Raw genomic sequence first — 13,060 nt, 5'->3', positions numbered from 1 at the left:
CCAGGCCTGCTGCTCAAACTCTCTTGCCTGTTGGCTACATAGTCTACCTTCCCTATTCAGTTGGCCTTTTCTTTCTGCTCTTTAAAGCAGCCTCATGATAATGGCCCATGAGATTTAGTTTAGTTAAGGTTTAAATGAGCTTTCTGTTTAACGCTCAACTCTCTAAAATTCTTATGTTACTCAGATTGCCTTGAAATTTGGTGTGCCTCATAGGAGAATGGGGTATGGTTAGTGAGCCAAATATGGGATCATTTGGCCAAGGGATCCTAAGAGACATCTCCCGGACTCCCCCAGCCCCAGCTTTTCTTAAAGTTGACATATTCTACCAATGTATTTTTGCCCAGATCTGTGGATTGAACCATGGGTCTGATCCTGACAAAAAGGTCTCACTTATTTAAGGATTACCCCCAGGGAGTTCCTGGCACCCACTATCCCTTTGCTAAGTGGAGAGCGGGAATTAGAGAGCAGAGGAGTGAGGACTAGAGGGGTTTGGGGCTGCAGCAAGTGGGACATTATGAGGAAGGGGATAAATGGGAATGGGTGGGAGGGTGGTTTGCGGGAGGGAAGGAAAGAGGTAGGCCACTGGGAGGGGGACATGGAGGTGCATGGCAGGAAGAATAGGGGCAGGGACACCTGTCAGCCTTACAGTCTCCCCTCCCATGTTTGTGCCAGGATCTGGAGAAGCTGCCTCTCTTGGTGATTCTGAGCCTGTTCTCTCTACCTTTGCATATGTGCTAGGATCTGGAAGCTCTGCCTGTGTAGGGGAGGTCAGAGCCCCTCTCCCTTCCCTGTCATGTCAGCTAAGATATGGAGGCCTGGCCCCTCAAGAGTTTTCTGAACCCTTCTCCCCACACCCTTTTGTGATATCTGGGATTCTCTGCCTGATGGAGTGGTGTGTCAGCTCATCTCCCTACTCTTCTCACGGGAGATGAGATCTGGGGAAGCCCTACCCCTCTGGGAGTGAAGCTGAGAACAGGCATACTGGGAGCATGCACTATGAACACTCTGGGTATGGCTACCTTGCAAAAAAAAAAAGGAAAAGAAAAATCAGCATAGAGTCTCAGAGTCTGGCTCAGCTGATTCAGGCTCACGGGGCTCACACTGTGGGGCTAAAAATGTCAGTGTAAACGTTCCCCCTCAGGTTGGAACTTGGGCTCTGAGACTCTCTCGCCTCACCAGGTTTCAGAGCCTCAGTTCCAGTGTTCAGTACATGAGCTTGGCAAAGTTGACTCATGCTCTGAAACTTGCTGCTATGGGTCTCTTTTTGCAATGGGGTAAGGAGCTGTCAGGCTGTATTCATCTCCACTGTATGCAATGTTGTAGCCATGTCGGCCCCAGGATATTAGCTCGAAAATTTGTCTCTCTCACCAACAGAAGTTGGTCCTATATAATATATTACCTCAGCCACCTTATCTCTCTTGATCTCCACTAGGTGTTCTTATTCAGCGGACAACATCTCATTAAGATGAATGGGTAACTTCACACATCTCTGAGTCTCCTGTGGTGGATATGTAGAGCCCCTTCTCTCCATCCTTCCTCTATCCCTGCTAAAATATCTCCCCTTTCAGCATTATAGTGGACAACCAGGTCTACTATAGTAAAGGTCTACAATATTGTTCTTTTTAAAGCTCAGTTCTTCCAAGTGCTCTAATATCATCACAGGTACTTAGATTGCTTTGAAATCTGTTGTGTCTCAGTGAGAGGCTGTCTAGCAATTTGAGCCACATTTGGGGTCATTCAACCAAGGGATTCCCAAGATACAGTACCCTGAAAAAACAGCATTTCATAAAGTTCACATATTCTCCCAACTTATTTTGTTCACATACGGCTTCTAAAATGCTAACAGCTTAATGGGATGGGATGGGAAGGGAAGATCCTGTCAATCCATATAATTATAGACATATAAGCTTATGTCATATCCAGGAAAATCATGATAAACGTAATTGTCAACAAATTATGGCCAGTTTTAGAGGAAATAGTAGGCAAGGAACAGTGTGGCTTGAGGCCAGGCCAAAGTTACACTGATCAAATGTTCACACTCCAACAGCTGATGAGGGGTGGGGTGGAAAGCAAAAATGGGGATTAAAGATGTTTGCTGTTTTCATCGACTTCACAAAGGTATTTGATTTGGTTTGAAAGAAGCAAAATTATTTCGAGTTCCAAATAAGATATTTGCAATTATAAAAATTGAAGATTCCTGCAATGCCATAAAAATTGGTGGAAAATTAATCGACTGCTTCAAGTTGAAGTTTGGTGCGAGACAAAGGGGAATGGTAGTCACTTTTCATCATGCTCTTAAATTGGACATTAGGACTTTTAGATGAGTTGGAGGGTATGACTTTGGGTGATCTAGAGGTAAGCTCCTAAACTTATGCGGATGACATTGTACAACTGGCAGGCATGTTTGAATTAATGATAATACCCTTTGCTACCTTGGAAAAATTGGAATAGTCAACTTGGCCTTACAAATAATGCCAAGAACTTGAAGTGATTGTATCTTGAAAAGGCATAATAGACAAAGTGTTGAAATGCAGAAGCAATGAAGTCATAGAACAAGTATAATCTTATGTATACCTAGGAAGCTTGACCAGTACTGACGGTTTCATCAAGGATGAGGTTAAATGCAGATGTGTTTTACAAGTTCTGCACCGAAGTTGAAGAAATTATGGGCTGATTAAAAACATTAAGTTTAGTACCAAAGTGAAAATGTACTAACTAAACCAGTGTACTAACAGCCATTACTCTATGATCTGAAAACCACTGCATTGAATGAAACAGATATCAGAAGGGTGAAGGCAGTAGAGATGAGAATTCTTTGTAAGATAACAAGTGTTAAATGGAATAATTTCAGGACAAATAAGGAAGTTAGAAGGAATGTATTATGTAAAATCATTGGAGTACAGGATTTGCTACAATCAAAAAATTTTTGATGGTGGGGACTGCAGAACGGAAACAGAGGATAGGATGCCAAAGAAAATAATGCAAACACAAGCAAGGTCAGTCTGAACTAGAGGCCTGTGACAGGATCCATGTGGTGCAACCTGGACTGTGGGATCCTTGAGACCCTCAAACCCAACAACCTGGGTTGCCTCTCACTCTGAGATGCTGATGTCAAGTTCCAAACCTCTGATAGCTAATGCACATACACAGCTATCCACAGGCAGAGGCACACCCAATTGAGTTACATGAATGATTTTCCAGCCCTCATCAACCAGTAATAGAGAGGCTCCAGCCAATTCCCCCCAGCTCACCAGTTTTGCACCACAGAAATGTACTGTCTTGTACAGGTAAAAAGCCTGGAAAGTGTAAATTCATTATCCAGTTTGCCACTCCCTCAATATGAGTGGACACATACTAGCCTTTGTAAACTAGCTGAGATTTCTCAAGCATTTCAGTCAAAACACACTGTTTTAGGTAAAATATAAAATGCATTTTTAACTATAGAACAATAGATTTTAAGTGATTATAAGTAGCAAGCATAGAAATCAAAGTTGGTTATATAAGAAATAAAAATAAATTCTCAGTCTAAGTTCTACAAACTAAACAGGATTTGAATCAAGCAGTGTCTCACCCTGACAGATGGTACAAACTGGTCACAGATCCTCAATAGACAGGCTGAAACTGCATTCCAGCACAGGACCACCTTTCCCCAGTTCAAAGTCTTTGTCCTCCAGAGATTTCTTCCAGGTGTTGAGTTTGGGAGGCTGGGTAGAGGCCAAGTGATGATGTCACTTCTCCTCCTTTATACTTTCTTCCAGCTTGCTGGAAAGATCTATGCTGTGACATGCAGGTCAATCAGTCCCCATTGGTCAAGCAGTCTCCATTGCATACATATTCTTTCTGAGAAGTCTCCATTGTATACAGTTTCTGGGATAGTGTATTCTTTCCTTAATGGATGTTGATGAGCCATTAACTGCTGCCTGGCTACTCCATTGTTGTACCTGAAAAGCTGGTTGTGGGTGTTCCCAACCTCACAACATATTTTAGTGACACATACGGAAATACTTCATAACTTCACATATGATGATAGCACATACAATCCAACAGGATATTAATGTTCAATAGATCAAGACTTTTAAAATGATGCATCACAAGCGATACTTTGTACAAACCATATTATAATTATATGACAGTATGACAATATGCCGGTTTCAGGGGGCTACTCTGAAGTGTCAGCCACTGACTAGATGGCAGGTCATTGTATGCAGGGACATAACTAGGCTGGGCTTAATGGAGAAATAAGCCATGAACAGGAATCAATGGTAATGCTGTATAGCACCCCCTGCATGTAAAAGTACTCTGGGATGAAAAGAAGAAGAAGGCAAGGTCTGGACCATCCTCTAACATAGTGAAACCCCCAGGAGTGGGCTTATGGGAGGAAAACTCAGTGATGATTTCCCTGTTGAATTTCTCTCACTTTCCATTAGCTGGGAAAATATGGTTTGCTCTCCTTTCCCAAAATGATCGTCAGGACCCAACCCTGCAGATCCTCTGGCACCTTTGCATATCCTAGAGGATCCATAGGAAGCCAGAGACATCTCTGAAGAGGTTCTGTGCCTCCACACTGGCTCTGGAGCCAACTATTCTGCACCACTGCACTTTCCGGAACTCCCCTGGATTTGGCTGCCTTTGGGACTTGCCCCCTCATCCCCCGGACTCTATTCCTTTCCCAAATCATCGCTGCAGAATTAATGGAGGGACAATGTACATCCATTGCCCCACCTCCAATCACTGCAAGACAGTGTGCTACCTGCCCTAGCCTGTTCAATCTCCTTCCTCCCCTCCCCCCCAACCCAGATCCCAGCCTATGGAGCACCCTCTGCAGGATTCAGGGGAAGGGACAGCTGCTACTCTGAAACATGATGAGAAATACATCTTTCTACATATGTAAGCTCTGTTGTACTGCAAACAAAATTTTTTTGACTAATCTTTTCATTTTCTAGTTTCCAGCTGGAAATGGCTGTACTATTGTTAAAGGACATCATGTGTGACACTGGCCACCTGCAAGGTTATAACTTATTGCTCTTCAAAGTTGCTACCATGGCTGCTGGCTGAAAGTCACCAGAGATTGCCTGGGCAGTTAAGGTTTATATATTTCTGGATGTGATCTTTCAGTGTCAGAACTTTTATCGGAACATAGGAGTAGTTAAGTTTAGTTAAGGAACATCTGAGCTTTATAAAGGGTTATGAGGGCTTAGGCAGAAGCCCAGAATACAGAGAGGAAGCTCCTGGGGAAAGAACTCCTCAAGGGAGCTGTCTAATAAGCTACTTCCACTGGTGCCTCCCTGCAGAGCAGGAGCTCCTGGAGAGAGCAACATCTCCCAGAACACAAAGAGAGAAAACTTGAGATACACTACAAAGCTGTTCAGGCAGGGAAGCCTGAGTGATACCCTGAGTCAGCAGTGGAGATGCTGCAGAGCTCCAGGCAGTGGAGAAGCCTGGGGATTTACCACAGAAGGAGAAGGCTTGTTTATATCTGGCAGTTGATTAAATAAACTGGACCCCTAAAGGTGCATTGTTAACCTGTATACTAGCCTCATTGAACTTACTGAAAGTCCATGATGGGAGACTGAGGCAGAGATGTAACTGCCTCTCCATACCAGGCCACCAAAGGGTGCTCCAGAGGTGAGTATTTTCTTTTATGCTCCCACTGAAATCATGGGAATTAGGTGCCTAACCAGCCTGGATGCTTTTGAAAATCCCACTAAGTGCCTATGTGCATCTTTAGGTACCTAATTACCTTTGAAAATCTGGCCCTAAAAAATTTGCCTGTGGTCACACGGGAACTTTGGGAAATCTGTGGCAGAGCCATGATTTGATCTATGTCCACTGCCTTAACCACAAGACCATCCCTCCTCTCAAGGGCTTTGGGATGTGTCCTTCCCTCAGAAAAGCAACCGTAAATCTCTGATATCAGAACTGGGGGGGCAGAAACCTAACAATCTCGGGGACTTAAGTTGAACAAATCAGAATCACAGCAAAGAGGAAAATAATTACCTGAAGACGTTTCAATATTTTGAACTGCTAACAGCACCTGTAGCAGGTATGTGCTTAAATGGGAACAAAATTCTTTTTCAGATTCTGTTCCAAATTTGGAATCTGCTACCTTTAAAAAGACTATTGTCATCAAATATAGAGACAGGCAGCTAGACAAATTTCACACCATTAATATTCACATCATAATCAGAATTGCTATTCAAGTCACAGAGGACAAAATAGGAACAAATGACAAAACACATGGAGAAGGTTATGTTGCGAATTGGAGGGGATAGATTCTGACCTGAAATATGTATGACTAGCTCCAATTACATTCGGGTGGAACCGTGTCTATGCTTCTTATGGCAGAATATGGCTTTATGGGCCAGACCCTGCCCTGCACTCCAGACATTTTTTGCCACTCTGATGGCACCAACTGGATGTAAGACTGGCCTAGCAGGTTGCTGGATGAATCCCCCTGTATAGGGGAATCTTCAGGTGGTATAGCAGCTCTGAAAGCCTTCACATCATGAATGTTGACATGGTGGCAAGACTGACAGAAAGAGGTATGATTGAGGCACTTTTGTGCCCTGGTGATCCCTGGCTGCCACAATGGTCCTTGAGTGTTGTTGGCAGCTAGTATAGATAGCCTTCAGGCTTCTCTAATTTATGCTGAGGACCAGTCCAGGGGTTTGACAGTGCAAGACTAAGGAAACGCAAAGATGGATTAAGGTCACCTTGTATTTCCTCCCTTATCCATTCACACATTTCCAGTTTGCTTGGAGGACCTCTGCAGGTTTGAGAGAGTGCATGTGTGCAAGGAGTGAATTTGTGCAGGGTGCACAGCAGCTAACTGGGAATTTGCTTAAAAGATTAATACAACATAATGCAGAATTCATTTTTCCACAAAGCCCACACTGTGAGGTGAAACTGGGTTTCCAGGGGGCATGCCAGAACTCTGGCTCCAATGAGCAGCCCTGGCAGGGGAATAGCTAAGCAAGGGCCACCAGCAGGGCTGGTTCTAGGGTCCCATTACTAGTGGGGCAATTTTGGGGCCCCTGGATGTCACTATATAGAAAACAAACACGCTTCCAGGAGTCAAGAGGCTAGTTATACCCCTGGAAAATCTTTTAAAAAGTCAAATTTGGCTACTGTAGCAGTGTTTTGCTGTGATTTGTAATGTATATAAAGGACGAAGACTCTCCAATCTGCTGCTGTTCCACTGGTTAACATGGTACATATTTTGGCCTTTCTGATAATAATTTGAGGGCCCTTGAAGATTGCCAAGGGAGGAAATGTCCCTTTTGCACCCCTTCCCCTCACCCCCAGTAGCGCCAGGCTTGGCTGACCGAACCAGTGCTGAGGCATAGTGACTCCACATGGAGGGATCTGATCTCCTCTGGATTCCCAAGGTCCATTAATTCTACAGAACAACTCCTCATTCCCTACTCATTCCCCAAAGGGTTGGGACAAACTCCACCTCCCTAACAGAACAATCTGTGGAAATCAGCATTAGTAGATTCTAACAGATTCCCCGCCCGCTCCCTCCACCTAGTCCTCTTTCAAGAGGGTGGGGATGATTTTACCCCTCTTTTTACTCAGTACTTACTTAGGCAGACTCCCACTGGCTTCAGTGGGAATTTTGTCTGCATTAAAACTCAGGAGGTGTCCTAAGGACTTCAGGATGTTTCCAATTAAAAATAACTTGAGACAGGTGGAGAAAGGATGCACAGTTTACATTGTCCTTCCCATTGTTCTCTTTTATAGGGAACTTTCTGTAGGTCTGTCATCCATTACTCTGCAAGAGAGAGAAGAAAGCAGTTTTCCAAAAATATCTAGGACATTTTACATACTGTGCTGTTGAGAAAAAAAGACACATCTTTCAAATCCTTTAATCCTTCAAATAAGGAACATATCCTAACTTTACAGCATTGGGCTTCTGCGAACCTGTGGGAATAAAGGATTTAGAAAGTCTATGGTAAAGGGATTACTACACATTACTTTTGCTTAATGACTATTCCTATTTCTAAATTCAAATGCCAGTCTGAAAACAGCAAATTCTGCAAGTGGGTGGGAAAGAGACAAAACAGAGAGCTGAAATTAGGGATAGGGATTTTTTAAAATCATATTCTGAATATTTAAAAATCTAATTTATGTAAAGTAGATTTATAGCAAGAGTGTGTGTGTGTGTGTGTGTGTGTGTGTGTATTACACACACTCAAGCCATGTTGCAAAACTGACTTGAGAATGCTCTGTTAACAACTAAACCAGTAGTTCCAAGGAATTTGGCCTAAAATGCATTAACAGTGCTTTCCTCAATTTTTCTCTTTAAAATGGAGAGGTTCCATATTGTTGTCTTTTGCTCATAGACTGCCAACATAATATGCAGGAACCACACAGGCCTGGTGCAGTCAAAATAACCATGTTTACTAACTATATACAATGTGCAAGGCCTAACTACATACACTGATTACAGTTCTGGCAGGGATCTGGTGGCTTCAACATAAAAGACAGGGAGGGCATCAAGAGGACTCAAACTATTTAAAGGGACACTACCCAATTCCTATACACTACATTCTCCTGGCCTGTAAAATGAAATACATTTTTAAAAAGTTACAATGTATTATTATCATAAATGATCTGGAGGATGGTGTGGATTGCACTCTCAGCAAATTTGCGGATGATACTAAACTGGGAGGAGTGGTAGATACGCTGGAGGGGAGGGATAGGATACAGAAGGACCTAGACAAATTGGAGGATTGGGCCAAAAGAAATCTAATGAGGTTCAATAAGGATAAATGCAGGGTCCTGCACTTAGGATGGAAGAATCCAATGCACCGCTACAGACTAGGGACCGAATGGCTCGGCAGCAGTTCTGCGGAAAAGGACCTAGGGGTGACAGTGGACGAGAAGCTGGATATGAGTCAGCAGTGTGCCCTTGTTGCCAAGAAGGCCAATGGCATTTTGGGTTGTATAAGTAGGGGCATAGCGAGCAGATCGAGGGACGTGATCGTTCCCCTCTATTCGACACTGGTGAGGCCTCATCTGGAGTACTGTGTCCAGTTTTGGGCCCCACACTACAGGAAGGATGTGGATAAATTGGAAAGAGTACAACGAAGGGCAACAAAAATGATTAGGGGTCTAGAGCACATGACTTATGAGGAGAGGCTGAGGGAGTTGGGATTGTTTAGTCTGCAGAAGAGAAGAATGAGGGGGGATTTGATAGCTGCTTTCAACTACCTGAAAGGGGGTTTCAAAGAGGATGGCTCTAGACTGTTCTCAATGGTAGCAGATGACAGAACGAGGAGTAATGGTCTCAAGTTGCAATGGGGGAGGTTTAGATTGGATATTAGGAAAAACTTTTTCACTAAGAGGGTGGTGAAACACTGGAATGCGTTACCTAGGGAGGTGGTAGAATCTCCTTCCTTAGAGGTTTTTAAGGTCAGGCTTGACAAAGCCCTGGCTGGGATGATTTAACTGGGACTTGGTCCTGCTTTGAGCAGGGGGTTGGACTAGATGACCTTCTGGGGTCCCTTCCAACCCTGATATTCTATGATTCTATGATTCTATGATTATAGTTAAATATACAATATGGTACAAATTGTCTGAGCAGTGGGTTATGCTTTCTCTCTGGATAATGTCTCACAGGCATCACAACAGTAACTGTACTTTCTGGTGTAGCTGAATCAGCTATATGCTCCAGCTCTATAGGGTTAGGGTCATTTTCTGTAGAAATTGGGACCTGAGGTTCCCTGCTACTATCACATGTCATGGTCTGTGGCTGTACTGTAGCCTCCGTATTTTCAATAAGCATCAATGGTGTAGAACATCCTGCAGAACTTGTTCTTAAAAGCTGGTTTACACATCGTCTTCAGGACATGTTTGGTACCACTTCTATCCTATCAGACAGAGGACTCTGGTCTGTGTTATAATCATTCTAGGTTTCCATGAATTATTTTGGAAGCCTCTTATTCAGACTTTTTCTCCTCTGTGAAAACTGTGCAGTTGGAAGCATCAGTTTGTAGCCATTGGAGCATATATTTCTTAAGAATGCGCTTCATTAGATTAGGTTTTAACAAGAACAGGAAAGACCTTAAATCATGTCCTGCACAACATTGCTGGCATCTGATTTATGGTAGCATTCACTGCACTCCTATAGATCAATAGAAAATTTACAATCTTGTGCTGTAAGCTAACTTTATCCTGAGAGAGAGATGTTTCTAGGGGCTTCTGAAACATAGAACACAGTGAGGACCACTAGCAGGCTCACAAACTACTTCATAGATTCCAAGGCCAGAAGGAACTATTGTGATCATCTAGTCTGACCTCCTGTATAACACAGGCCATAGAACTTCCGCAAAATAATTCCTAAAGCGTAGCTTTTTAGAAATACATCCAGTCTTGATTTAAACATTGTCAGTGATGGAGAATCCACCATGAGTCTCCCTTGGTAAGTTGTTCCAGTGGTTAATTACTCTCACCATTAAAAATGTACACCTTGTTTCCAGTCTGAATTTGTCTAGTTTCAACTTCCAGCCATTGGATTATCTTATACCTTTCTCTGCTTGATTGAATTAAAAATTTGTGTAGATACTTATAGACTACAATCAAGTCACCTCTTAACTGTCTTAAGTTAATAGGTTGAGCTCTTTGAGTGTGTTATTATAAGGGATGTTTTCTAATCCTTTAATCATTCTTGTGGCTCTTCTCTGAACCCGCTCCAATTTAAGGGAATGCTACTCAGTCCCAAAACACTACACATATTATGGCTAACATCAATCCAGCAGACACAATGCCCTTTAGAGTCCACCATAGTCACACTCTTTGTTTGGCAGAGGGTCACCAGTGACTAATGTATGGTTTTTCCTTCCATGCCAGTATCCGAGCCATGCTGATTGTGGCCCAGAACATAAGAACTGAAGTTTGGTCTTCTTTATGGGAGCACACAATATTTGCAAGCACATGTGGCAGCCTAGAATTATAATACAGAGAGAGAGCCTGAAATAGAGGAATTACCACAGAGCGGACAATTGGGATATTGGCACTGACTTGCTGTTTGGTGCTAGGAATGTCACCTTACCTCCCTTTGAATTTCCTCATCAGTAAAATGGGGACCATGATCATTAATTACCTGCCTTGCACAGGTTTTATGAGGATTAATTAATGTTTGTCCAGTTCTAATTGCTAAGAAGATAGCTTAGTATTAATTATTGTGAATTTTACCTTTTAATCTCAAGTGAGAAGCAAGGCATGTTACTTAGATGCTGCCAGTATGTGCAAAGGGAGAGAGAGCAATGAAGGGTGAAGTAAAAAAAAACATGGTTCTTGTTGGTGCTGCTTTCAGTATGTTAACAGTAGGGCCTGGTCTATAGTACAAAGTTAGGCCTATGTAAATTGTCGGCCTATTTATGCATGTGTCGACACTCAAATTTGTCTCCTGATGATATAAGCACCCCATTACTGTGATGCAGTAACCCCACCTCCTTGAACAGTGTTGAGCCGTGGTCAACATATTGGGATTGACACTGTGAGTATAGACACTGTGTGTCCTGTGTTGACCTTAATAGTCCTCAACAATGCCCAACAATGACTTCTCTGGTCACAGTTGTGAACTCCATAGCCCAGGGATCAGTGAGATCAGAAGCCACCCTCCCCTTTAAACCCCATCCATATTTTTGAAAGGCCTTTCCCTGATTACCCAGCTTGATGAGCACACCTAGCAACTCTCCCTTGTGTACAATTCCCCAACTGACCATGCTGGCTACAGGGTCTAGATGTGCACCTGCCTGGATTAGACAGGAGATATTGGATCTCCTGGACCTGTGAGGAGAGAGGACTCTGCAGGCACAGCTACAGACCAGTCATGAAAACATGGACACTTATGTCAAGATTGCATAAGGGATGCAGGTGAAGGAGTATGACAGAGTGTAGCAGTGCCGCATGAAAATAAGGAACCGCAGCAGGCATACCAGAAAGCCAGGGAGGCTAGTGCCGATCTACAGACTTACTGCTTTTACAAGCTGTGTGCCAAACTTTGTGAAGACCTCACCAGCATCTCACAGAGCACCATGGATACTGTGATGGAGCCCTGAGACAGAGATCACTGCCATGAGCAGGGAGGAGGAAGAAGAGGAGGAGGGTCATGTAGGGAGTGGAGTATGGGTCTTTGCTGCAAGTCTGGGTCTTTTTGAGACTCCACCACAATCTAGCCAGTCCCACCAGTTGAGCACAGACAAGCCCGATCCAGGGGAAGGCAATTCAGATAAATGTGTGCATGTATTCTCCTTAAAAAGTTTAAATGTGAAGATGGCATCTGGCTCAGCCCCAAGTTAGCAGTACACAGGTATCTGCCTTTCATGGATTTACTTGTACAAGAAGAGGTAGAGCTGTTATCTGCTTTTTTATTCCCCTGTATGATTAGGTGCTCGGGAGGATTCGGGGGCGAGGGGGAAGCTATGCAGAGCAGCTTGTTTATGTTCATAGGATTGTCCCTTGAATCCTCCCGAGAGATCTCACTGAAACCTTCATGGTGATACTCTGCAAACCTGCCCCAAAGGTTTCTGGGGATTACTGCCCTATTTCTTACTATGCACATAGGACACATTCCCATGTTATTCTGTGATGACTTCAGCAGACACTGTTGAAGTAAAACAAGCTAGCAGCATACATGCCTGGGCAGCTTTGGGACACAAGTAGCAGCTGTGCTCTGTGCTTTCATTACTATCAGAAGCAAGATATCAGCTAAAATTACCACATCCTGTGGGAAAAAATGCCAGCACTCAGTGCCATTGCCCTGTACTTGTGCCCATGGAAATAGGAACCAATTTTTTTGTGCAACCAACCAATTCCCTTCCCACCTGTGCCTTATTCACCGTGGCTGGGACTGGAGAGAGGTGCTGTGCACAGGCACTCTAAGGCTCAAGTTTCAATAAGCATGTCTGATTTTACATTTTTATGGGAATAAGGGACGAGAGTTCTGAAACTTATCTTTCTCTCTCTGCTGTGACTGTAAACACAGTGATACATCTGTCTGTTTTATCTGTAGCTGGTGCCATTGTGGCCTTGAGGGGTGCTCTTGCTACAC

Source organism: Dermochelys coriacea, chromosome 1 (assembly GCF_009764565.3).
Source record: "Dermochelys coriacea isolate rDerCor1 chromosome 1, rDerCor1.pri.v4, whole genome shotgun sequence".
Classification (NCBI taxonomy): Eukaryota; Metazoa; Chordata; order Testudines; family Dermochelyidae; genus Dermochelys; species Dermochelys coriacea.
The sequence above is the reverse complement of the archived record's forward strand: the minus strand, read 5'-3'. Positions refer to the sequence as shown.